Below are 27,170 nucleotides of genomic sequence, written 5' to 3' on the forward strand. Positions count from 1 at the left end.
TAAGGAAAAATTGCCTGATCAGTGGAAGGAATCTATTATTGTACCAGTTCACAAGAAGGGTGATAAAACTGGCTGTAGTAATTATTAGGGGATATCACTGCTATCAACTTCATGCAAAATTTTATCCAATATTCTTCTTTCAAGGTTAAGTCCATATAAACATGAAATTTTGGGGGATCATCAGTGTGGGTTTCGACATTACAGATCAACTATAGATCAGATCTTTTGCATTCGACAGATATTGGAGAAAAAAATGGGAGTACGATGAGACAGTACATCAGCTATTCATAGACTTCAAGAAAGCCTATGATTCAGTTGGGAGGGAAGTATTGTACAATATTCTAATAGAGTTTGGGATACTCATGGAACTAGTGTCTAAACGAAACTTCTAGTAAAGGCCGTGTAGGTAAAGATTTGTCTGATAAATGTTCTATCCAGAATTGTCTAAAACAAGGAGATGCTTTATCGCACTGTTTTTCAACTTTGCGTTAGAATGTATCATTAGGAAGGTCCAGTGAAGCGAGGTGGGACTGAAATTAAACGGGACATATCAGCTGTTGGTCTATGCTGATGATGTGAATCTACTGGGTGATAATACAAATACCATAAAAACAGATAAACTTTAATTGACGCAAGTAAGGAGGTTGGTCTAGAAGTAAACACAGAGAAAACTAAGTATATGTTGCTGTCTCATCACCAAAATGCAGGGCAAAATCATGACATAAAGATAGAAAACAAAAATTTTTAAAAAATGGCACAGTTCAGATATTTGGGAACAACGATAACAGATCGAAACTTCATTCAGGAGGAAATTAAAGGAAGACTAAACTCGGGTAATGCTTGCTACCATTCAGTCCAGAACCTTTTGACTTCACGTCTGCTGTCTAAAAACATGGAAATTACAATATTCAAAACTATAATTTTTCCTGTGGCTCTGTATGGGTGTGAAACTTCGTCTGAGAACAGGGTGTTGAGGAGAATATTTGGACCGAAGAGAGATGAAGTGACGAGAGGTTGGAGAAAGCTGCATAATGAGGACCTTCATAACTTGTACTCTTCTCTAAGTATAATTATAATGATCAAGTCAAGGAGGATAAATCCGCAGGGCAAGTAGCACGAATGGGGGAGACTAGGAATGCATATAGGATATTGGTGGGAAAGCCAGAAGGAAAGAGACCGCTAGGAAGACCAAGACGTTGGTGTTTGAACAATATTAAAATGGATCTTAGAGAGATAGGATTGGATAGTATGGATTGAATTGATCTGGCTCAGAATATGGACCAGTGGAGGGCTCGTTTGAACACGGTAATGAACCTGGTTCCATAAAATGCTGGAAATTCTTGAGTAGCTGCAAAATTGGCAGCTTTTCAAGAAGGGCTCAGCTGCATAATTGAGTGAGTGAGTTCTGACTGTCCAATCCAGGATGTAAGCTCGCTTGGACGAACATATCGAGCCAAAGTCTTGTAGCTATCTGGTACGAATTTAGATTACACGCCCACAATTTACCGTTGCCGTTAATGCGTAATTCTAAGAATTTACGCTGAAATTACATACTAGAATAGCACCCAGATGAATGTGGTACCAATTGTGTATAAGAATGGGACTATATCTCTTTATTGATCTTCACAACACGGGTCTGAATCCGATCAACACAATTGACGATCGTTATAAATAACGGTCGGTGATAATTGCTTGACTAGCAGAGCGAGTGTGAGCATCTCAAGATGAACTCTGACCGATGAATCTAGTTTTTAGTGGAGAATAGTGCAGAAAGAGTTAACGTGGGCGGTATATATAGTTTGTGTCGCAGCCTTAAGCGTGAAACAGCGCCGCCACTGGGTTCAACACAAGACGAACAATATACAGAGTGATCCAGAAGTTGCGATACATTTTACAGAGCGGTTATGCCAAAGTTTATGTGAGACGTGTTATAGATGTCACTATTGTGTAACATATTCTGTACAACTAAACTTGCCCCCCCCCCCATTTCCATTCAAGACACTGATCCCCGGGTTCAACAGCAGCTCTGAAAACATCGCGAAGCAATTTGGGTGTCAGTGCTTCATAAATACTTTGCCGTAGGTCAGGAAGATCAGGAAACTCTGTTTTGTGCACCTTAGACTTAATGAAGCCTCAGGCAAAGAAGTTGTAATTGTGTAAGTCGGGGGAGTGTGGCGCCCAATATTTCGGTGGAACTTCCGAAACGTTTTATTGAGGTAGTCACGCACTTGAAGATGATACACTCGTTTCTTAAATTTAAATTGCAAAGTTCTCCAGACAATTGTGTTTGATATGTGAAGTTGGTTACTTAAGCGGCGAATTGATGCAGGTGGTCTTTGCTCAATTGCTTGCAGAGTATGTCCTAAGTCGTTCTCAGAAGTCTGCAGTCAGCTTGGACGTCTCTCTTCGAGCACACTTCTTGTTCTCTTGAACTAGTTAACCAGCAGTTGGATATTGGTTCTAGCAGGAGCTGGTTTTCTGAATTGTCTTTATTAATTTTGTTGCATCTGTTGATATCTTAGTCCACGTAATCCCGCGGAAACAATCGCTACTCTCTCTTCAGTGTTGAGCATATTACTTGATTAGGCAGAAACTAACAAAACAGATTGATGAATTCACGAAAATGGGTCGAGACTTTTGGATCATTCTGTGTTAAAGCAAAGAGAGTAGAAAGATATATGTCCTGTATAAGGATCGGTTTTATCAAGATGTGCATTGTCATTGATAACAATATTTTCCGAGGCCACGGAGCCATATATATCTCTGTGACGGGAACAACACACGATGAGGACTGCCTGTCCCGCTTTGCAGTCATTACGTGCTGATGACAATGTGAAACTGTTTCAATATTGCTGTCTGTCATGTCACCCTAGCTTAATGTACACATTCAATGAATCACCTGCTCTCCGCCAGTTTCGATTACCCGTCAAACGTCGTATCAGATTCTCCCCATATTACAACGAACAATGTCCTTCACAAGAAGCTCTGATTTGACGTCACGTGGAGGTAAGGATATATGTACGAGTATTGCAAAGAGGCGATCTCTTCTTGTTTTTCAGACTCTCTTTCTGTTTTCCACACACCGTGTTTATGTTTTTGTTTCTGAAGGCCCAACGCTTCTTGTTTCTTCAGGAGATGTACTGGCAGTGCTGTTAGGCTCCAGACAATATATATATGCGCTTTCCATTCTTCTTCTCCTGTGAAACGTTCATTTATCGGGTGACGGATAGACGGAAGGGTGTATTCAAGGAGTTAGTTGCAGTATTAATGATTGTGGGATTCCGTTTTACTTGTATTTAGATGAGTTCTGTTTAAGGATTGTTATCTCAATTATAAAGTCAGAAATAGGAACTTAACGTTACTGTGGTCTGTGTACGTATATAGAATGATCAAGTCTAGAAGTGTGAGGTGGATAAAACATGTAAACACTTGGGCAAAAAGAAACACACATTTAAATATTTGGTCAGAAAACTTAAAAGAAAATAACCACCTTGGGATCTACGCGTAGAAGGAAGGCTGATATAATAAAAAGGATCCCAAATAAATAGAGAACAGTGGTCTAGATTGTATTTGGCTGTCCCAGGATTGGGCCAATGGCAGGCTCTTGTAAACAAGCATAAGACCCTTCGGGCTTCGTAAAAGGTAGGGAAGTTGTTGACAGACTGAGTAACTATCAGCTTGCAAGAAGAATTCGCTCCACATAGTTCAGTAGTTCAGTCTGGAATGTTGCAGACGAAAGGATCCTACTACCGCCATCGTCAGGACATAATGTGACTCCTAACCATCTACCGCGGTAGGGTACATGATGTCATAATTCAAAAGACCACCGATTGAAACTTCGTTCCGCTGAAAATCGAAATTCATATAAATATAAATAATATTCCATACGAAAATAGGTCTATGTGGCACAAACTGCTGATGAAGCATGGTTTAATCTAAATGAGGGAATAATTGTGTACCGTTGCAGTGTAAGTACATATTAGTCTTGAAGTGTTCGTGGACTATTTCTATGTTCTATCCATGCATTCATATGCAAATATTCAGGCAAACCTCTAAATCTTTCGGTTATGATGACCTATGCCATAATATTGTGGCGCACCCCTTGCGACCCGTTTATTATTGCGCAAGCGGGGGTGAGGTACCAAAATTTCTTATTGTAATCCCACGCTGTCACCAAATTTGTTGTGTCACAAACGTCATACACCGTGGGTACCACCAAAATTCTTATTCTATCCCACCTAATTGCCACAAGTTAAACATCTGTGGATACCTCAAACTACGTCTAGTGACATAATTATTACGAATACCCCAATAAACACTGAACAAGTGAAAACAAACAAATATAATCAAATTAACACGTATATACATACAACCATAAAATTTACACAATATTCTATTGCATTCATGCAATTACCTCTTTAAATCCTTCAACCAAATTGCTTTAAACCTACATGGTATAAACCAAATTTCCTATCCCAACAGTCAAGTAATAAATCAACTTATATCTCCTAACAATTATAAAACAAATTCTAGACCCTAATGATCAATTTATAAGTCAATCCTTAGGGGAGAGTCCTACAGTATCGGCCGTCGTACAGTACCGGCCGGGGCTAATTTTCGATTTTGGCAATAGATGGGAGGAGAGTATGGTTGCATAAAGTAAGCTTTTGTATCAATGTGCACTACGGCCCGGGGATTTATTTGTCTGTTCAGTATTTTGTCTTCAGTGAGAGAGTTAAGTTGTTTCACGAAATCTTGCTGTGAAAGAGATATATTCAAGCCTCAATTACTCCTTTTCAGTGTAAGAGGATAATTACAATTATAAATCAGTATTATCTACATTCTCTATGGCTACGAAAATAGTCATTAGTTTAACGATATTGTGAATAAGTTATGAGTTATGAAGAGTGAAGCTACCACGTGGTTGTCGTGCAGTATCGGCCACCCGTCTGTCTTCCAGTGTCGGCCATTATACTTTTTAACGAAAAGAGTATAAACTTATTTTTACTGCTTTTCAGGGTGAAATGGCGGACACTGATAAGAAGAGAAGGGGAAAATGGACTGAGGAATCTATGAAAATGGCGGTAGATGTAGTTATAACCCAGAAATGACCGCTAGGCAGGCAGCAGAGTCATTTTCAGTACCAAGAAGTACTTTAGGGACCGTTTAAGGGAAATAAGTTTAGGTAATCTAGTGGATCTAACTCCTCAGATGGGTAGATTTAAAAAGACGTTTGATGATGAAATGGAAAATCAATTAGTTTCATACATGAAAGAACTGGACAGCAAATTCATGCCCCTCAGTAAGAAGGAATTTTTGCAATTGGCATTCGCTTTGGAAGAACAGGAGAATGCAAAGTGCATTATCTGTTTGGAATCATTTGATGAGGACTGGGTGCAGTGTTTGAAATGTAAAGGTTGGGCGCATGTTGAGTGCGTGGATCAAGAGAGTATTTTGTATTTTACTTGTGACTATTGTGCAAAAAAGAATTGAACTTTTGGCTTGATAGGCTTTAATTTCAGTACGAAGTTTCATTATGTTTGTATTTTATTGTTTTTTAAATAAATCTAACTGTCAATAATCATTAAGACTTCAAAATATTTCAAAATAGTTACTGGCCGGTACTGGAAGACGATTTTTGACACCTTTGAAATCAACTTCCATAATGATTTATGCAATAAGCATTAACAAAAAATGTTAACGAAAAATCATTTACACACATTCATAAAACATGTTTTAAAGTAACAAATTACTGTATCATAACCTGATATAACCCAACTCTTTAAGAATTACAGTTAAAAAACTTCAAGTGGCCGATACTGCAGGACTCTCCCCTATATACCCTAACAAACATTTATAGAATCAAATATTACATCCCAACACGTAATTACTAAACCGAATTTTATGTCTCGCTAATTAATACGTGAACCAAAATTTATACATTCTAGTAACCAATCAATGGAATAGAATTTACACTTTAACAATTCATTGCCCAAATTTTATATTCTAAAATCATTGACCAAAATTTATCCCAACAATCTATTAATACCAAAATTCATATCCTAGTCAGTGAACCGAACACAGGCAAGTACTCATGCTTACAAAATAGGGTGAAAACAAAGACGTCTGACTCTATTGCGTCTCCTTCATACCATACGATTTCTAGAGTCGACTGCTCCGAGCGACTCCTAAATTCAGAGTGCTAGCGGCTTCTCCCGTCCGAGCCCCCAAATTTATTAAACATTCTCGCACTCATGAAAACTCTGTTCACTCAAAATCCTAAAATGACAAGTTCCTCCTGGCCGATAACCTGTCGTGCGAAAGCGAGACTTGCCTCTGTGTCGTTCACCTGTTTTGTCAGCATTTTCTATAAACTGTACAACTGAAGCCGGATGCCTCAGAAATGTGCTACGTCTGAAGGTGATCTCAGATCTGGTTTCCGGCTGGCCAACCTGTGGTTCACCTAACGTATTTCAATTTACGAAACTTATAATAAATTGAACATAAAAGTCGCCACCTCGTTAAATAAAATCATATTCCATAATATCCAGAGCACAACAATACCCAGAATGTGAATCTGGCATCTACAGCAACACTTCTGCTAGGATGTTGTTTACAGAACAAATCTCCTTATATCGTACGCAACCTGGGACACACATTCATACTTATTTAGAGGGCAGACAGCTCGGTAACGACAAGAAGAGGATGAACCTTTATGAAAATATTCAACCAAATTACAAGGTTCGCGTTTTCGTCTTCCATTGTTTTCTAAGATGAATGATGGGTAAGATTATCGCTTCACCTGGTTGTAACACGTTCTCATGTTCCTCTCTTCGCTAGTGCCAAGTATCACGCGAAGTTCCACTATTTTACTTCTATATACCTGAATACGTTTCCGGCCTCAAGGAAAAATCTCTCAAGTCTCTTTTGAAGGTCCGATATCACGAGGCGGAAGTTAAGAAATATATGACATTCAGAACACCAGTTTGTGCTTATAACTTAGGATCATATCACGATCTTCTCAAATCCCTAAATCATATCCTTATTGTAATAAAAAAATATATTTCATATTTATAATTTCTACAACCTTTTCACTGATATGGAACGAACAGTTCCTCAGCCCAATGCATTATGGGAAAAAGTGTTTGCTAGACATGCGGATGGTCGTAATATATATTTATTTTTGAAAGGATGTATTAGATGAAACAGAAATTGTTGTGCATACAAGCTTGTAGTCGGATATGTCGTCTTGTATACACGACCACAATTAAGCGAAGCGTTCTCACCCTTAAAATATGTAATCTACATATAAATATACATTTAATTAAAATGCTACTGATCGTGATGTCAAAGTACTTTGTTTTGAGAAGAGTATATCACTCTAAACGAAAATAAATTAGTCAATTCCAGCGGAAGATCGTTATTAAGAACAAGCTAACTAAATTCTGGATTGAAATTTGACTGCTATTAAATGAAGTTTATATTTTCTTTAACATACCGTTATATTAAAACACCACTTCAAGGCATATACGTGTATTAAATAATTTATGTGTTAATTACCTGAGTACTGGAGGGAGTCTATCATTGTACCAGTGTAGAAGACGGGCGATAAAACGTACTGTAGTAATTGCCATGGGGTATTACTGCTAGAAACTTCATATAAAATTGTATCCAATATCCTTCTATCAAGGTTAGGTCCATGCAACAAACAAATTCCGTGGTTTTAGTCCGCAAGTAAACTATACCAACTGTCTAGAAAACCGAAGTAAACAGCTGTAGGGATTCGTTGCGCTGACCACCGCAAAAGTTGGCACTAACTTCGTTGACAAGCGGCGGTCTCTCAGTTGGTTTGGTTGGATAAGTCCATGCGTAGACGAAATTATTTAGGATCATCAGTGTGGGTTCGATGTAATAGGTCAACTACTGACAAGATTTTCTGCTTTCGTCAGATACTGGAGGAAAAATTGGAGTACAATGGTTCGTTACTTCGTCAACAAGTGTTTCATCCCGTTGCACTTTCTGCAAAGCATTGATCGAAAATTGTGTGTGTGTAACTGAAGAACTAGTAAGAAACATGAAGTCACAGGAAAATAGTTCGTGCTAGCTTGCAGCGTTCCGTGAGATTTTGAGTTGTATTTCACTTTGCGACACGTGGAAAAGGTTGAGGAACACTCCGTCAGCTACCAGCGATCATAAAGACGCCAACAGCCAATCAGATGGGATCATGTCCTCATATTCAGTAATGATGTCCCCTGAGAGAAGCTGCATATACATCTCAAGGCCGTAATGTGTCACTTAAACTTGCAAATTGATTTATGGGGAATTGCAGATGGTTTCTCTTCAATTAAAGATCCACATTTCTAGTTATAATAGGACGAAGCTGCCTAACCCGGTTGCCGTTCACTGCCTTTGGTATCTTGAAGTCCGAGGTGGTGTGTTCGAATACCTTTCGGAGCATTTATATTAGATTTCAGTCTTCTGTGTTTTCATATAATCGCAGAAGCCTTTCCAAGAGCTAATCCCTCATATAAGGAGACATATCAGTTATTGAGACAGAGTGATATGATATATACAGCTAGATGTAGGAAATGTAGGAAACAGACTGCGTAGTTTCCATTAACGAATAAGCGTTATTGTGTTTTAAATATATTTTACTTAGAAGATGAAGCGTTTGACGGTTTTCATTAACTAATGAGCTTTATTGATTTTTAATCGTATTTTACCCACAATAAACAGAGAAATGTGTACATTCAGGAAATGCATTTAGCAGTTTTCATTGTCGGCTAACATTCATTAATACTTGTATGTGTGTGTATTATGTCAGTCGCACATTAATTGTGCTAGTTTTGATAATGTTGCTGCATATATACATTCGGGGAATTCCAGGTTGTTGCGAGCTGCTGTGCTGCCTACCGAATATTGCATCAAATATCGTTCCCAGCATTAGCCTCAAGACATATTCCTATAATCAGCAAATGTCAACCCCAGCAAATGCGATCCTATAATTAAGCAGGAAGAGCACCACCTGTGAGTTCTAGACAGTCTGTAGACTCTTATTCACTTTTAGCATTATTTTCCAAAGTAAAAACACAATTATTTTTATATTTCGTTCCTAAATTCTACAGCCGAAAAATCAGTGACACAAAAGTAGAGGCACGCTTCGGGAACAATTTTGGTTTTCTCGAAATATCGCCTGAATCTTATCAGACATGAGCAGTTCTTTGTGATTTTCGAGTCATGAATGCATTTCTTTTTAATTAAGGCAGAGGCACATGTAGAAAAATTGATAACATTTTCAGTTGCTGTCGATGCGTAACCAGTCGGATACGTTTGGAACACGTTTCGGATTTATAATATCTAATTTTTCTTGATATCCATTTAATGCGAATGCAACACCTTCTTCTACATTCCGAAACACAGAAATAGGCATACCACTTTGCATAGGTACATAAATGATGTATTTTAATATTTCATTAAATATACTTTATACGGAATAACGGCTGAATGAAGCTTGAATATTTTCGCATGCTACAGTATGACTGTAGACGGGTTTTTGATGGGCTCTTCATTTCACACACACACTAGTGTCCATAGTCACGTCTTCATTGTCATTACTTAGTAGCGTCTTCCAACGACGGACGTTCCTCCTCCGAATTGTGCCCAGCCACAGCTACCAACTACTAACAGCAACAGCTCACAATGACTGAACCCCAGTAGTTTTCTGACTGCAACTACTGTCTGCTCCTAACATCCCGACACGGACCGCGAAGAAAACGTCTCTTCCATTATTGCTGTTTTATAGTTACTGTGGATACATGCTTGTTTGCGGAGCCGTTATTTAGCAATGGCTATTATATAGTTGCAAATTTTGCGGTCGTTACCTAGCAGCGGGTCTACACGTCACAATATAATGGGATTTATAATGTCAAGAATTTCTTTTTTCACAAAAATTTTACTGTCGATACTTTCTCAGGAATAATGTAACATTTTATGAACTTCATTTAGAGTTGAAGAGTGATGTCCACTGAGATGTGAGGCCGTGTAGTATGATAGAAGTACCAGCGATTCGGAGTATTATGTTGCCTCCATGTTCAGGGTCGAATAGTAAGCCGAGCTAGAAAGCTTTTGCTGCATGCTTACGCGACTTACTCTTCGATCCTGAAGATGGGTGAATTACGTTTCTCCGAAACTTAGGTATATTTTTAGCAGACTGCACGGAGTTACATTCAAGAAGACTGTAACTTAATCTTCATAGTCACTACTGGAGAACATCAAATATCATTTTCATATCAAGATGACCTAAATTTTATATGTAGCTGTCTGATACCAAGTGTTACAGAATTTCGTTGAATACTCTCAGAGAAGAAACAAACAGTCAGGGAGATAGACTCGATTTCCCTGTTGTGCCTAGTTTCTGTGCACTTCGTGAAAATATTGCGTAAATTTTGTATTATATGACAACTCAAGTCAAACTCAAAGTCACATTGCGACTGAAGGTCAGTCAGTTAGTAAGTCTTAGTGTCTATCCCCGTCTGGGGCTCATGACCAGATATTAATTATTACCATTTGACAGTTACGGTCTTACTTTTGTGGTGTGCCCTCTCTGACGAGAGGACGGGTCTGTCTTTTGCATATACTACTGGCCCTTGCCAGCACAGTCTTTCTCGGGTCCGAGTCCCTTGGGATTCGCGACCATATTTTACTGTCTCAAATTTGAAACTTCCCTTTTCGTCGCTTCCTACGACTCGCAGGGTCACAGTGGAGGTATTCGCCCCTCGACACGGGGGTTATGACAACTATGAACAGATTAATAAACGTTCCCTAAACAAATATTTGATCTTAAGCAAATAAGGTGTCCATATGGATGTATCTGGCTTTGGATAGGGGCCAATAGGGGCTGTTGTGAGAATTGTGATGGACGTCCAGGTTTCATGAAAGAAGGGAATTTCACTTAGGGACTTCTTTTAATTTCTCATTATGTATTCTCTGGTCCAAGGAGTGAGTGATAGCCAGTTAGTTAGTTGGCTAGTTAGGTAAACCCATGCTTAAAATAAACATCAAATATTGCCCAGTGGTCCGCGGATTCTTGATAGAGAACTTCAGATGTAGAGAATTATAAGGAGAATTACTTCTTTAAAAAACTTTTGATTTTAACTACATAGTCTAATTTTTCCTTAATTAAAACTGCCACTCGTTTTAAAGGCTTAAATAAATGTTGAAATAAAATGTATTTATTACCTCCCCTGGAAATTTAACCCAGTGACATTGTCCGCTCTGCAGCGATTCTCAACCACGTAATTGAGGCATGCACGTTCTGTCATGCAGACTCCCTCTGTTGGTTCAGAAGTTAAACTTCCCTAAATGCACTTAAAATTAAATTCAAAAGAGAAACCTTGAAGTTGCGCTATCCAGAATTACAACCACCACCTCAGTTGTACCAAATTAGATAAGTACTTATTTCAACTCAATAATTCTCCTTTCCAGAGCTAGTTGAACCAAGCCACTCTCCTTCGTAAAATAATGAAAGAATTACTCATACTAGAAGAAATGGAAGTGCATAGGTAAGCACCGACAGATGACATCAAAATAGAGGAAACTTTAATATCTGCATTAGTCCGCCTGTGGGCTGCCATGTAAGATCCTAAAAGGCCGCGCCATAGCTGAAGCGGTTAGTCGCTGGCTTCCCACCCCGGCGGCCTGGGTTCGATCCCGGGTCTGGTCAAGTGGGATTTATGGTGGAAAAAGTGACGCAGGGGCGGGTTTTCTCCGAGTACTTCGGTTTCCCCTGCCAATATTCATTCCACCAAATTCTCCATCATCATAATCACACGGGGCAGGTTACTGTAGGGCAATCAGTGGCAGCCGTGCCAAGCGGACCCAGTTGAACTCCACCCCACACTTCATTCATCTGTAATCTGTCAAGACGACAGGTCCACAGTCTCTTCCAAAACAGTTCGTCCACTTGATGCGATCTAGAGCTTTCTCCTTCAAATGAAAATATCCTCGTCTGGCCCCAAGGTCATCCAGCATCTTCTTACGTCTTCTTCCTCGTCTTCTGGTCACTTCTATCCGCCCCTCTATCTTTCCTTCAATAACTTCTTTTAGAAGGCAGTTACCGCGTAAGATATGACCAATCCAATTAGCCTTCTGTTTTCTTATTTCGTGTAGGATATTCCTCTGCTCACTGACTCTAAATAACACTTCTTCATTTCTCACATAATCGGTCCAACTGATCTTCTCCATCCTTCTCCAACACCACATTTCGAAACTTTCCACGTGTTTCTGATCTACTGCCCTAAGTGTCCAAGTTTCAGCCCCATACAAAGCGATGCTCCAAACGTTGCATTTCACTAGTTTCTTTCTCAAATTTAAGTCCAATTTGCTGGTAAAAAGATTCGTCTTCTTGATAAATGCAGCTTTTGCCATGGCACACCCCTCACTAAGCGAATTAAAAAAAATTAAAAGTTCCTAAAAGAAAAAGCCTAACAATTTTGCGTAATGCAAGAGCCAGTTAAGTGAAAGCTGGCATGACCAGAAATGTTGGTACAAAGGGTACTTAATTTCGTGTTATCTTCCAGTCTTACTTGCTTGTTGGACTTGCAAGAAATGATACAAGGAGTTCTTGTGGAGACTGTCGCGGTACTGTTGTGCACAGTGGACTGCAGGCTTGCACAACAGTAGAGATCATTGGACGGGATCTCTTGCTTTTGTTGAACTAGAGACCGCGTCAATTTTATTGAGAGTTAACACAGATTTCTTCTCCATGTCTCGGCGGATGCTTTAGATCACAAATGCTTTGGATTTTTCGCTTATCTACATAAGAACCATTTACTTAAAGTCGTGCCTAGAATATATTGGTAATTATAACAGCCATAAATATTTTGTTTGTATTTCTTTTATTATTTTACATGTGTTTTGTCTAATTTCAATGTAGGAAGTTTTAATAGAACTTTGACATAAGAGTACACTTAAAGAAGCGAATGCTTCAATCAGTTATAACATGAAATACACTGTAGTTATGAATAATGCTGAACTCACTTCTCCTGGCTGTTCATTTCAGATATCTTACCACAACACAATTTCTCTCGCGCAAAACAAGGTGTAAGTCTCCTTCCCTTTAATGCGAATGATTTTCTTATTACTTATTCTACTTGCATAGCTTTTCCTCTCTGTATGTTACGTAACATTACTATAATATTTTCTTCTTTAAAAGTTTACTTATCTATATTTTTAGCTATAGTTTTACATTTTTAAATTCCTTGCTATGCCTCTTACTCAACTTTTAAATTCCTTTTTATATTTTGATTTATTCCATTTGCAGTTGTAATTATATTATAATTATAATATCTAAGAGACTCAGGTTGTCAGTTCGGGAAGTCCTCGCCTGTTGTGGCTTTTCGTACGCAGTCAGTTACATGAATTAAATTTATTATACAATAACTTTATTTTTCTGATTGGAAATGCGAAACTTCGGGTATCTCAGAATGTATTCCTGCGTTTTATTTGTATCTTATTCAACTGCTTTTTAATAGAAAATTAATTTCTAAAAGTAAGGAAATCAGGTTTCATGAAGTTACCTCGAACTAATTGCGAGTGACTTACATAGAGATGGTAACAACAAGTAGCAACACCAATGGTTCTGAATAACACGGTTGTCTTTATCAATGTACAGCTTACCGAAGTAAATGAGGCACTGCAACTTTCGTACAATTTTTCTCACGGATATGCATATGATCTGAGATTTTCACTGCAGAGAAAATTTATAATGTGATATTTCGGGTTATGAAACCGTATGAACTGGTAGCGGGCGGAGTACTATCCTAAAGAAGGAAATACTATCGCAGTCCTCATGATAGGAGTGAGCGAAGTTGGAAAAGACACTTGCTATGTAGACAAGGGGGAAAGGGTGAACGGGTCTCGGAGAAAAACCACGAAGAAAAGGGAGACGGGTGCCAGACGAAGCGATGGTCCCTGAAGTAGGCAACCACGCCAGAACCGGAGGAAGTTCTTTGTGTGATGTTACATATTCAACGATATGAGCAATATTTCATAGCATTCCTCAGCTAATTGTAATTCCTAAATTGCGTGTATATTTCTGTTGCTTTACAAACCTCGGTATGATTTCCACCAAGCACTTGCTTATCTTACAGCCCTTAATATTGCATACAAATCTATCGCGATGCTTTCAGATAATGTTACCAGTATTTGTGGTACTTGTAAATTAAACTAATTTGTTTATATTAGAATTTCGGGTAAATTTCCCCTAACTGTAGCAATTCATGAGTTCGGTTAAAACACCACAGTCATTAACGTTTGATGTGTGAAGTATGCGCAATTTACAAAGATATGTATGCCTCCCTTGCGCATTAGAGATATGAATGAAGTTTTAACGAAATTCCGTTCGTTGTAGTTCATATTGCGTTTTCCTTTCATGATATGCTCAAAACTTTCCGAACAAGCCTGAGCCATTTACTTCTTTTAATATTATTATCAGTATTTCCTAATTATTCTTTGTAAATTCTCTTATTTGTTACATAGTTACATTTATGTCAATGTCTATTATCCCATTCCTCTTAAACTGTATTCATAGTTGAATTTAACATTTTTTCCTTGTTTACGTAAGTGTTTTGAATTAAATTAGCTTTGGGCTTTGTGTAATACATTGGGCCAAAGTAAAACCTCTATAGTTTTTTAATAACAGCGTTTACATCTGCCAATTCCATGAAAATTATTTGATGCTCTTTGAGATCAGACATTCCCGGAGTCAGGTTCATTTTATATACGTTATGTGAACTCATTAAAATTAATATTTCCCTCTATAAATCAACTTACTATATACAGCAAACTTTATTTTAAAATTACGTATCAAATCACATTTTTGGCATATAAATCCATTAATGTGACGACGGGACTGTAGACCTATATACACCGACGAAATTATAAGAACTCGGTATATTTTCTGCATCTGTTGTATTCGGCCTTACACTATGACATGTATTAATTTGGTGCTGCTCTTCGAGAAAGCAAACAGTTTGTCCAGTTCCTTCACGGCAAAAACAAAACTACACAGAAACTATTTCGCGCTTCATAAACAGCGAAGAAATTACCCAAGAAATTATTATTCCAACGAAAGGAACGAAATTTCTTTGCAAGATTCACTGCCCAGTTTTCACGAACAAAACTGCATTCTGATGTTCCTGTATTTTACCTCCTCACAAACTGAGGCAGCCTGCGCATCATATGAACAAGCTTCGAAAGCGTGTTCTCCACGTGCATATTGTGACAGTACTCTCAAAAGGAAAACAAATTTATAATCTAGAAAAAAACACAAATTTCGTTAATTTGAAGTTAATAATAACTATTAGTATACTAATGTATAACTATTATTATACCTAAAACTATTTATGTGCTACAGTCCGTCAAATTGTTCGTTCTTTCTTTCACTTTCACTTTTGACACATGTTTGGGCTCTAAACGGCCATCTTCAGGCGCCTTAATGCTACTGTTATTATATCTTTAAAAAATTTCATTCATTCTTGTGTCATATGAGTGAACATGTACGCCTTCATAAGCTTGGCATTCCTTTCTTGTAAAACGTGGATACGCTGTTATATGCCCGTCCTGCTCTCGGTCACGATATATTCCCCGGTAGTTGGCATTTTCCGGTGTACTACATGTGTACGTCTGTATAGAAGAGTCACCATCAATCCGACGAGGCTGCCATATGCATCCGAACTTTCTATGATAAATTTCTATACTTTGAATTCCTAAGCACACAGATATATATATAGATATCGGTCCAATGTAATATACAAAGTGCCTAAGGTAACGTATATATTATGTAGCCTGGTGTCTTGTGGTATGTATTTTATCTCCTTAAAGAACCACAGTATACTTACCATCATCCTTCTGAAACATGCTGCAACGTCATGAACCGCTCACAGGTAAGATGCTCGTTCTGAAACAGCTGAATGTACGGCTTCTGCCATGAATTCGGTATATATATCTTCAATGATGTTTAACTCCGTGTCCGTCAGATCAATTGCACTGAATACTTTCAACTCTTAACGCGTTTAAATCCAACATTTCTAACGTTCCATAAACGTTTCTGTTAACCTTTATTCATGCAGACCGTCTTCTGCAGTTAGATACTGGAATTATCTTCTTAGTATAGAGGTGTGATTATTATACTGCTACCAGCGAATTATTCGCAGTTATATAGTGGCATATATCCCCTGCCCGTTGTCATGGTTATACACCAATGTCGAATTAGGTACTGGTATTTCCTCCGCACTTGGTACAGTCGCCACACTTTCATGACAGGAGCTCTTTGAATTATTTATACGTTACTTACTTACTTACTTACTTACTTACTTACTTACTTACTTACTTAGCGGCCTCCGTAGTCTAGGGGAAACGTTCCCACCTCATGACTCCAGGTACACGGGTTCAACCCCGGCGGAGGTAGTGGAATTTTTAAGTGTCGGTAGGGTATAGAAACTGGTAGAATATCACAGGGGGACGTACAATAGCCCACTGGTCGCGATGCATGGGGAAACCCACCCCCTCCAATAATAATAATAATAAATAATGCTTACATATTTATAGACATTTTAATTAGGGAGTTTCGTTGTTTATGTATATCATTCCTGAAAGAAAGATCTTAATAAATAAATTTGCTGTTCCATCTATTGTCGTTTCATCTTCCTAGTTTCGTATTTGTTTTCCCCTTACGTGTCACTTTCATTCTTCACAAGAATCCTGTACGCTCTAAATTGTTCACATAACGAATTCGTTTCATAAAACTTAATACATTTGTATGAATAACTGCACAGCTGTTCTAAACACGGGCCAAGTCAGTCAGTAGATTACGTGGACGCGAGCTGGATGACCATGTTTCGATAGGTCTCGGACGGAGAGGACCATCTGCGTACAGAGCGACGTGACACAAGGACCCACATGACCACAACTCCAGGGCGTTCCAACAGCTCTTTCTCCGCATCCAGAGTGGCCACAAAGTCCCTATGCTTGCTAGTCAGAAGTCACCTCTTCGCTTCCCTCCACTCTCCATACAAATTTTAATTTCCACACATAATCTTCTGAAAATCTTCCATGTTGGCGGTTTGAAGTCATTAAAGCAGTCCCTGATAGCTATTTCCAGCTGTTTTAGGCGGAGATGAGATGAGAAATCCCGCACAAATACTTATTCCTAAGGAATAATTTTTGTTGTTCAAAACCCATGAATAATTCTCACTGCTTGGAAGACTTTTATTTCACTGATGTTATACACAAGTTAAATCTGCACATAAAAGTAAATTATCCCTCTACCAGGCCTTGAAGGCCCATAGGGTTATGAGAAGTTGAGGCCCCCACATTATCTATACAATCGGCTCAAAGATGGCGGTAAGGTTGTCAGCCTTACGCGCCGGCCGCGCTTTACTCCCCAGGAAAATTATTTAATTAATTCCTGGTACTCATTTCCGTTAGAGGCTGAGTAAACCCCAGGGCCTAGTGCAAAATAAGAAACAGAGTGCACAGCCTCAAGCATAGACATTTTGTGGCCACTCTATAGTCCCAAGGCCAAGAAAGCATAAAGCTTGACCTGTACACATTCATAAAATGGGGTTCATTGCTTCTTAAAGTGGGGTAGCAGAGACTGAAGGGTGATGCCGCTAATACAAGGGTTTCTGTAAGATACGATTCCCACTCAGTTTCATCAGCTTCCCGCCTCAGAATAATTCATCTTAGTGTCATTCTCCCGTGTTTCCAAGTGGCCATATTGCACTAGACTTCTCTGTGGGAATGTGACATGCATTCTTCATTACGCGCCCTACCCACGCTCATCTTCTCTTTACAATACCAGATGACTTGCGTGTCGTTTATTTGTTCTTCGATTATTTCATGACGCTTTAAATTCGTAAGATGAGACCTACATGATAGGATTTTGTTCTGGTTACTTATGGGTTTGCCTGTCCTGAGTCTCCACAACAATCTTCTCGCGCTCCTTCAGGTTTCATCTTCCGTAATGGATATAGCATAGCATTTACGTACGGATTTTTAAGTTAGCCTCTTCTTCCTTTTGGTGGTGACCATACAGCACATCTCTTATTCAGTTGCGTCATTACTGAATGATGAACTGAAAAGGATACTATAGGATACCGTCGTGGTAAAACTGAAGGTAATATCCTAGCGTTTCCTGGAACTGCTGGGAAAACTACCAGAAACCTCAGTACGAATAACATATCTTCGGCACCCGAAATGCGAAGCCCTCAACTGTGACGATCAGTGTGTGGCCCGTGTGTATCTCATCATCATCATCATCATCATTATCAGGCAGCCCTTTGTGAGCCCTGGCCTTCTTCAGGATTGCTCGCCATTCTTCTCTATTCGATGTTACATTCCTCCAGTTCTTTACACCCAACCCGTGTGTATCTTAATCAAGATATTCCTCAACATGTACAGCAGTATCATGCTTCATAGTCACACATATTTTCGGCTCTTTGTTTTCAAGCTCTTACAATTTGTTCTTCCTTCGTCGTAGGCCTAAGAGACAAGGTTTCATACCCGTACAAAACAATTTACAAAATTATACGTAAATTCCTATGAATGTAAAGGCTTACACAGCCCCTGGTTACTGCCATGATAAATCGCCTTCCAAGTGCTGGAGACTCACGAACTCAGTCCACTTACCTACGTAACAACATCCTGCAATGCAAACTGAACGTGTGGCAGGCGTTCATTGTCCGGTCGTCGCCGCCATGTTGGAGGAACAATTAGTGTAATGAGGCCGGTCCAGGGAATCTCAAGTCCTGCGTCGTTTCTCCCCAGAGCCCACTTCACACCCGTCCGTCTCGCGTTTCGACTTTAATACAAGCGTTCTCTACAAGTCTGCGATAATTGTCGGTTCATACTGAGCATTGTCCTTTGTCTAAGTATTTATGTTGCTGTGCACGAGGACGGGGTGGGGGATGGCTGTACCCCCTTCCTCAGGAGATTGGTTGCCATTGTACTAACGGTTTGGTGTCGGCCGTTGGAAAACAAACCCTCAGCCTTCTAATATTATGAAGAATGCCTTCTTCTGGGATGTGGTTCCTGGAACGCGGATTTTTCTACCCTGAAGATTGACTCGACACGTTCCTCTGAAACGTCGGTGTACACAAGATCTACACGGCGTTACATCCAAGAAGACCTTATTTTTCATTGTCACCGCTGTGACAACCTCAAATCCTTTCTGATACAAGTCCTGATTGTCTGGTGGTTGACCTTCACGGTCATTGTCCTGAGTGCGACACCAGCCGGTGGCAGTATTGCCGGAAGTAGTTGTTAATGTGCGCGTAGTCGGCATCAGTGCTTACGTTTGTGAGGTTAATTCATTTCTTGCACATATATTTTTTTTTTCCGTTGGTGCTACAGCCCTCATTTGGCCCTAGGCCTACCTCCATGAAACTCTCCGTTTCACTTCGGTTTACTAGATCTTAGACATATGGTAGGACTCCTTGGGTGGGTGATCAGCTCGTCGCAATGCCTCTACCTGTACACAAACACAGAAAAACGCACACAAACATCCATGCCCTGAGTGGGATTCGAACCCACGATCCCGGTTTCCAAGCGAACGAAGACAGTACATGCCTTAGACCGCTGGGCTACCGTGACCGGCCTTGTTCATAGCATGCGAAAATATCTAAAGTAAAAAATGTTAACATTAAGTTTTGCATACCGTTTAATATATCAATTATTTGTGTGGTTAGCCGATTTAATTATTTTTGCTCTGGCTTTCAATTAAAGAAACATTTTTTTGCTGGCACGCATTCTTCACATAGTGTATATGAAATGAGTGTCTGTATGCCTGATTGTGTCTGTCTGTCCGCGTGTTTCAACTCGTGAACGACTAGAAACAGATTTTCATGAAGTTTGATATTGAAGAATTATGCGAAAAATTGTCGAGTCATTTAAATTCTCATTTAATTAGAACATATTTAGGACTTACATGTTTCTGTGTATATCTCGCTAAATATTCGTCAGAGGAAATTTTTTTCGAATAAAAGTTTCAGAGACAAGCACACGTTTCATGTCGAACATATTTTCTTCCTAAATTTTGCGGACTTTGAGATATCTAAGCAGAAGTGACATTATGAATACATTTTCCTCAGGCCTCCAGACAACAATCGCTGTTTAAGAAAAAAGTGTTTATTCACTTCAGATCTGTTTTGTTCTTCTAATATAATGCTTTGTTATAATTATACTTAGAAGCACAGATGGTCTATGTGGCCATCTGTACACTAGATGCGAGGAACACATGTGGAAACTGCGTTCTGGTATGGATTGCCCCTATCCAGCCCTATTATATTACCATGATAACGCATACATTCTGTTGTCAAGAACAGAAAAATATTTAGCTTAAGGTAGGCCGCACACCGGCATGCGTCAAGACATATGACAGTCAAGATATGAATGTCTGCGACATGATACAATGAAAGGAGCACAGTTAAAACGAATGAGATTATGAAAACCGCTGCACACCGGTCTGAGTCATGATGCTGACGTCATGACGTCATGACAGGTGTTAAGTTGTTTTCATAATTATATTCGTTTTAACTCTGCTCCTTTCATTGCGTCATGTCGCAGATATCGTGTCTTGACTGTTACATGTCTTGACGCATGCCGGTGTGCGGCCTACCTTAACTGCTGATAGCTGAAAGGGCATTTTTCTTTCGCTGATTTTCCAAAACAACCGAATTAATGCAGTCCACAAATATCATTGCTTCTGAACGGTATACTCAGGCGTAGGACAGTGAGGGTTCAAATTGGTGGAATTTTGCCTGACATTTATATGAAACTGGAACCGTCAGAGCCTAAATACAATTATCCCCGACAGATTTTAGTGGGGGGGGGGTGAAAAATTGCCATGGTGAAATGTCTTTCTTTATGGTGCCACACCAGGCCGCTATCGTTGTCTTCATAGGCAGCGAAACACGTGTTTCAATGCAAACTTGACGTCGCGTTGGTGAGAACTGTGCTTCCTTACGTAGTGTGTTTCTATTTAGGTCTACAACTATAACTTTCTAAACGGGGAAGATCTTTCCAAAATTACGGACCTAAGCAAAATTTTTACTCGAAATTAATTTTGTTCTGGAGATTACATTTCTTCTTCAAGCAGTAGAAGACTGCAGAAATGTAATTACGTTTACAGGCCCTGGTGTGTACGAGTATTTATGATTTCGAATACGCTTCAGGGTGAATGGAGCTTGGTGTGTTGAGGCAGTCTAGTAGGACCACTCGTTCGGTCTGGTCTGGTCTGGTCTGGTCGGCCAGGACAATATTGACACATTCCATTAAGTTGCTTGCGCGCGCCGCAATGAAGCTCAGAGGAACTTCTCTCAAATTAAACTAACACAGTGTTACAGCCCTGCAGTTGTCAGAGGGAGGGGGGATTTTATAATTTCAGGAAAATGTCACATATACTTGCTGCTTTTTTGTAGTGGCAAGACTGGGGGGGAATTAACGCTGAATCTAGGAGGCTGTGTTTTCGAAAGACCGAAGTCTCAAGTATATAAATGAACTAACTGAATGATGACTAAACTGTGGAACTCTTTGTAACGCTGACTGGTCACTTGGAGTGGAAGTTAGAGTGAAGGTAAACTTTAAACAAAGTTCGTTAATACGTCAGCCGCTTTCAGCACTTGAATTCCTTTGTTCATGGAATGTTGCAATAAAAGCGCTTCCTGTTGTATAATTTTATATTCAAATATTTCTGTAAGGTTTTCTGAAGTATTAGTTTTGTTAATTTACGTATTGTAGTCGTATGTCCATTTTCCTGAATTTAAAAGGTACGGAGAACAAATTTTAAAAATATGTCCACTTCAGGATTCACACAGAGATTCCTCCATGTTCTGCACCACTCTGCTCTGAGCGCTTTGCGCATGAGCAGTAGGTAAGAATTTTCCTGTTTTTTTCCCCCCCACACAGAAAGTCACAATCGGATCCCACTTCATGTTTGGTAAAACAGGGATGCGAATCTTTGTCAGGACATCTACAAAACTGGGTGAGGATTTTTGTAGTTTTACTTAGTCCTTCCAGGGAAGTGGTGCCTTGATAAAGGTCGCGAGCAGCGGATGAATAGGTCTGTTACTACGAAATCTGTCGGAGTTACTAGTGGCTCGGTGATGGCTTCTACCGTCCACGATGTTCCTCTGGACTGCAGAGAGAACATTTTTGTTTAAGAATTATGTTCATTTGGCGTACCACGTGTGAATGTTTCCTCCTGGAGTGGTATAAATTCAAATCTTTTCCTTCTGGCTAAATACAAAAGCCGTGTATTACATGTTTGGAGGTCGGCGAGATAATCCCTCGCCTCTAAGCAGAATGACGCCTGCCACTCCCCTAGGCCAGGAGACTATTGCCCACAAATGAATGTCTCAAACTATAAGAGAATTGTATGGTTTCGAAAAAGTGGAAAATAATCACGAATAAATTTCTGTTTGGGCGTGACCTACAGTAAGGGACTTTCCAGCATTGACTTGGACACACTTGGGAAAATCAAGGAGACAGTTGATGTCTCATACCAGCCTTGAACGAGGCAACTCTGTATCTTGTAGCTCCTAATTTCTTGTGTCACTGTGTGCTGTAGGTAACAGAACGAAAAAGAGACCGAGTAGGCGGGTGCGGCCGAACCGCTTTAGTCATGTACGTAGGAGATACCGGTTTCAAATCATGATTAAGGTGCAAAGTTATTCGTTAAAATAGGCAAAGTTTGACACCTTTCACATCCTTACCTGTTCATTCTTTGCAATCACCCAATGCTACATATGGTCTCTAATTGCAGCAATGTCGATTAGTTAAATTATAAACACTCAGTCAAAACACAGATCCAGCTTAAAGTAGAACTGACTTAGTCCTATGTAGATTGTTTCTTGCGGTTACTCAGCTGGTCGAGTTATCACCGCGTTAATGAGACGCGAAATTCCGTTACTGTAGTCACAGAAACCTATAAAATGAACTCTGTAGCAAGTTACCTGAATCCAGCCTGCACCCTCAAATTCAGCCGCCCTTAGGTTTCCTTTTAATATCTACTTTTCACATACTTCTGAATCTCTAGCTTTAGTTGAAGTCATCTACTAAAATTTTATAAGAATGTTTTATTTCTTCCATGCATGCTACATGTTCCTCCTAACTCGGTCTTCTTAATTTAATTATACAATAAGAGACTGGGATTTCATTATTATGTAATTTTCTCTACAAACCTCTTTCGATGCTCTATAATCTCAATACTGACAGCATCATTAAATAAAAACTAAAAAATAAAAAAGACATCAATTACTTCCTCTTTTTAGGTCCAAGTATTGTCCTGAACACTTTAATCATTAAAACTGTTTCTGTTTATTTGTTATAGAACAAGAGACCACGATTCGCACATAAAAACAACACACAAAGAGAGAAGTAAACTTATAATTTATACATTTTTAATTTAAGGTCTTTTGAATGAGACTCAGAAACATAAGAGATTCTTTACTATCTCAATTGTGTGGATCCTATTGTGTGTCATAAATAAGATATACAAAAGTATATAAGGTATGCCGTCTACACAACATTATTCTGTATTTAGAAACAAAGAAGTTACTACCCTATCAACATTTGCCTTTATTATGCTTTTAGAGATGCACCATTTTTCGACCCTTATACCGGGTCATCATCAGGCGTACAGTGCTCCAGTATGAGCTGATGTACTGCATAACATGCATTTGTCCGCTTCTAAGCTGCTCCTAATTTCGCCATGAACGTCAGCAGTTGAAACTACATCGTTAAATTAGCAAATAATATGTTCAATCAAATGCATATGTGACTTCATAATAGACTGATCAAAAGTACTGTAAAATTTGGAGTTAAGAGTTTTATGAGAATTTTCTCAGCTTGGGGATATAAGGAAAGACTGTCTCCTGCAGTTAATATTGTACTTCCGGTTAATTCCGTCTGTGACACTCCGGCTCTTTGCTTTAAAACATATTCCATTCTTCGCGCTCTGTTGGATTGCTAAGATCGTGTGGAAGAAGAGGAAAAGGTCAAGTGGAGTGATGCAAGACGCAATCAGGTGCCTAATGAGCTGCAGAGATGCTGTCCTTTTCCTCCTCCAGGTATTTGCCCTGCCAAGAGGCTCCATACCGTCCTTTGAGCATTCGAACCAAACTCGAGCTTCATAGCCGAAATGCTCACTTTCAAGTTGATAATTTAAATATTATCAGTAGAAAACTTTACATCCATGTTAAGTAATATGATCCTTGCTTGCAGTTGACAGTTTCCTGTTCGCATTGTTCCCTTCGCTCATTTTACGCATCAAGTAACAGTTTTCTGAACTGAATGACTACCTAAATCCATGGTACAAATATGTTCTTGTTTATTTAATATTCGGCGATTGAACAAGAACCTCTGTTTTCAAAGTGGAATGGTAAGATTTTTCTCGTCTCCACAGCATCCAGATAGACTCTGGGGCCCTCCCATTCGATGATTACGGGGGCTCTTTCCCCGGGGATAAAGTGACCGGGGCGTGAGTCTGACCATTCGGCCCCACCTACAGCCGGGGTCAAGGATGGTGGAGCTATACCTCCACTCCCTCGTGTTTCATGGCATACTGCTAATTTACTAAGCTAAAGGGAAAAAATTATCCTTTTCAATTGATTTTTTTTCGGTCTGAGTAACAGAATAACACACAACCTAACTAATTAAACGATAAAAGTAGTCCTTGGGGAGTTGATGTTCATTGCGATTAGGTAATTAATGACTCACGAACTGGTAAACTGAATATTATTAAGTTAATAATAAGGGGCTTGTAAAGCTTCTCTTACATAGAGTTAAATCTTCGGGGATATTACGAGATATAGCCCATTAAAAGTCAGTAGACGTTTCGGGGGAACATGAACCTACCATATTCAGGACTGAAGAGTAAGCCTAGCAAGAAAGGCAGCAAGCAGAAGATAGAAACCTTCACAACCACCGCTGTGAGAACCTCAAATCCTGCGCTTCCTTTTATCTTCTTCAGCTCTCTGTCAGCAAGCAGCTGAGTGACTGAGAGAGTGCCTCAATAATTGACTCACTTTTTCCAACTTACAATAAGTTGCTAAGTCATGGCACTAGCTCGTCCCTGTACAGTCCCCATTAGATGACATAAGTTACTAAGTCATGGCACTAGCTCGTCCCTGTACAGTCCCCATTATATGACATAAGTTACTAAGTCATGGCACTAGCTCGTCCCTGTACAGTCCCCATTATATGACATAAGTTACTAAGTCATGGCACTAGCTCGTCCCCTGTACAGTCCCCATTATATGACATAAGTTACTAAGTCATGGCACTAGCTCGTCCCTGTACAGTCCCCATTATATGACATAAGTTACTAAGTCATGGCACTAGCTCGTCCGTGTACAGTCCCCATTATATGACCTACTTACATAATGGCACATGCTTAGTTCTTAGCCGATCACAACGGTCGCGCCGTCTAAGGCTCGAACACTGTGGTCATGAGTTCGAATTCCACTCGAGGAATGGATATCTGTGTGCGCGTATTCTGTGTTTGTATTGTTCTATGTATAGGTAGAGGCTTTGTGATGGGCTGATCCCCCATCTAAGGAGTCCTACCGATTGTGTTTAAGATTTGATCCAAAAAGCGGCCAAGGCCCAACAAAAGGCTGTAGAGCCATTGGTAGGCGATCGGATGGATGAATAGATAGATTAGATTAGATTAGATCAAATCAGATCAGATCAGATTGGACGAATGGATGGATTATAGATGTTAATGTAGTGATTATGCCATTTTCACAGTCCTCTGAAATAAAACAATGATATTTCATTGGCAAGAGAAAAAGCCTTAATGATTTTACTGCCATGACTGAAGCATCTGGAAATAGGTAGCGGCATTTCCTCTGTGCCAGATGTAACGATTAGAACACCAGGTCTCGTTTTCTGGAATTAACCAGTGGTATTTCCTCCGTGCCAGATGCAATGGTTGCACAGCCCTGACTCGGTCACCTGGGATTAGTTAGCCACATTTAGCCCGGTGATGGTTACTTAGAGACTGGTTATTCTGGGATTAAATGGTGATAATTCTTCCACTGGTTATTTTCAAATTTTGAAACAGATTCTCCTTCGCGTTCGGCCATGATGACTCGATCTTCTGTAGTTTTTGTTATCTGGTATTTCCTTTGCCCCGTAATTAGTGGCTATTCCCCCCACCGATACGTTCTTTCGTATTAGATAACGTCCCATTTAACGTTGTTCTTTTATTACGCTGATACTGTTTCCATACTGAGGCAACGTCGTGTCAACTCTTTATTACATCCTGTTCATCCCATAGTTTAGGAAAATGACCGAGGAGAAGGGTTTCTCGCCCAAAGAACTGTTTAACGCTGGCCAGGCTAGACTGTCAGCCACAATTTTCTTGCCTTACCTTTGTCCATAGTTGAGCACCTATCGTATTTCATTGTCAAGTAAACATTGTTATAGTTTACAATTTCATTCATTTACAGCCAAGAGTATTCAGTTATTTACAGTGGCATTCGTATGTTTTCTTGTATGTCATAAGGGCGAAGGAAGGCTGAGGAAAGTAACCTACGTATTTCGTTAAGTTTCTTATGGTAAAGACGGACCCGTCGTTTCGTATAATATCGCGGTTTACAAGAACGGAACGACAACGTTAAACGGGGACCTACTATAGTGTCCTTTTATCCATTCCACGTGCAATTACATACAAGAATTGTACGATCTTCTAGATATTCTTCCACCTAAGTGTAATTATTATTCAGCCATGATTGACCTTGTGCAGTTCGATAGTGGCATCCTGGCTATAATTGTTGTAACGATTATAGTGCCGTAGCATAATTAGAGTCGCATTTCTATAAGCAGAATGCACCATATGCAATAGACGAAAGCTTTAAGTAGGAGATACTTAATGGACTTAACGATAATTAACTGTACAGCTTCCTTAACTTGCCAGTGTTTGTCGGTTTGTCGTTGTGTTGTATCCATGCAAACAAAATACACAACTAATTTCAATTAATTACTAAGAATCCAGAAGATGTCGGTACTAAACAGCAAATTCAGTCGGTATTAGGGTGCCAAACTTTGCCGAAAGCTTAAATCGCATTATTATTATTATTATTATTATTATTATTATTATTATTATT

General features: G+C 39.4%; 1 protein-coding gene across 6 annotated transcripts in view; it reads left to right on the forward strand.

The window, feature by feature from the left end:
- The window catches only part of LOC111862160 (nucleolysin TIA-1), an 872,186-nt gene that overhangs the window by 781,349 nt on the left and 63,667 nt on the right, over window positions 1–27,170 (forward strand). The gene's annotated exons all lie outside the window — the stretch shown is intronic.

This window comes from Cryptotermes secundus, unplaced genomic scaffold (genome assembly GCF_002891405.2).
Source record: "Cryptotermes secundus unplaced genomic scaffold, Csec_1.0 scaffold859, whole genome shotgun sequence".
Classification (NCBI taxonomy): Eukaryota; Metazoa; Arthropoda; class Insecta; order Blattodea; family Kalotermitidae; genus Cryptotermes; species Cryptotermes secundus.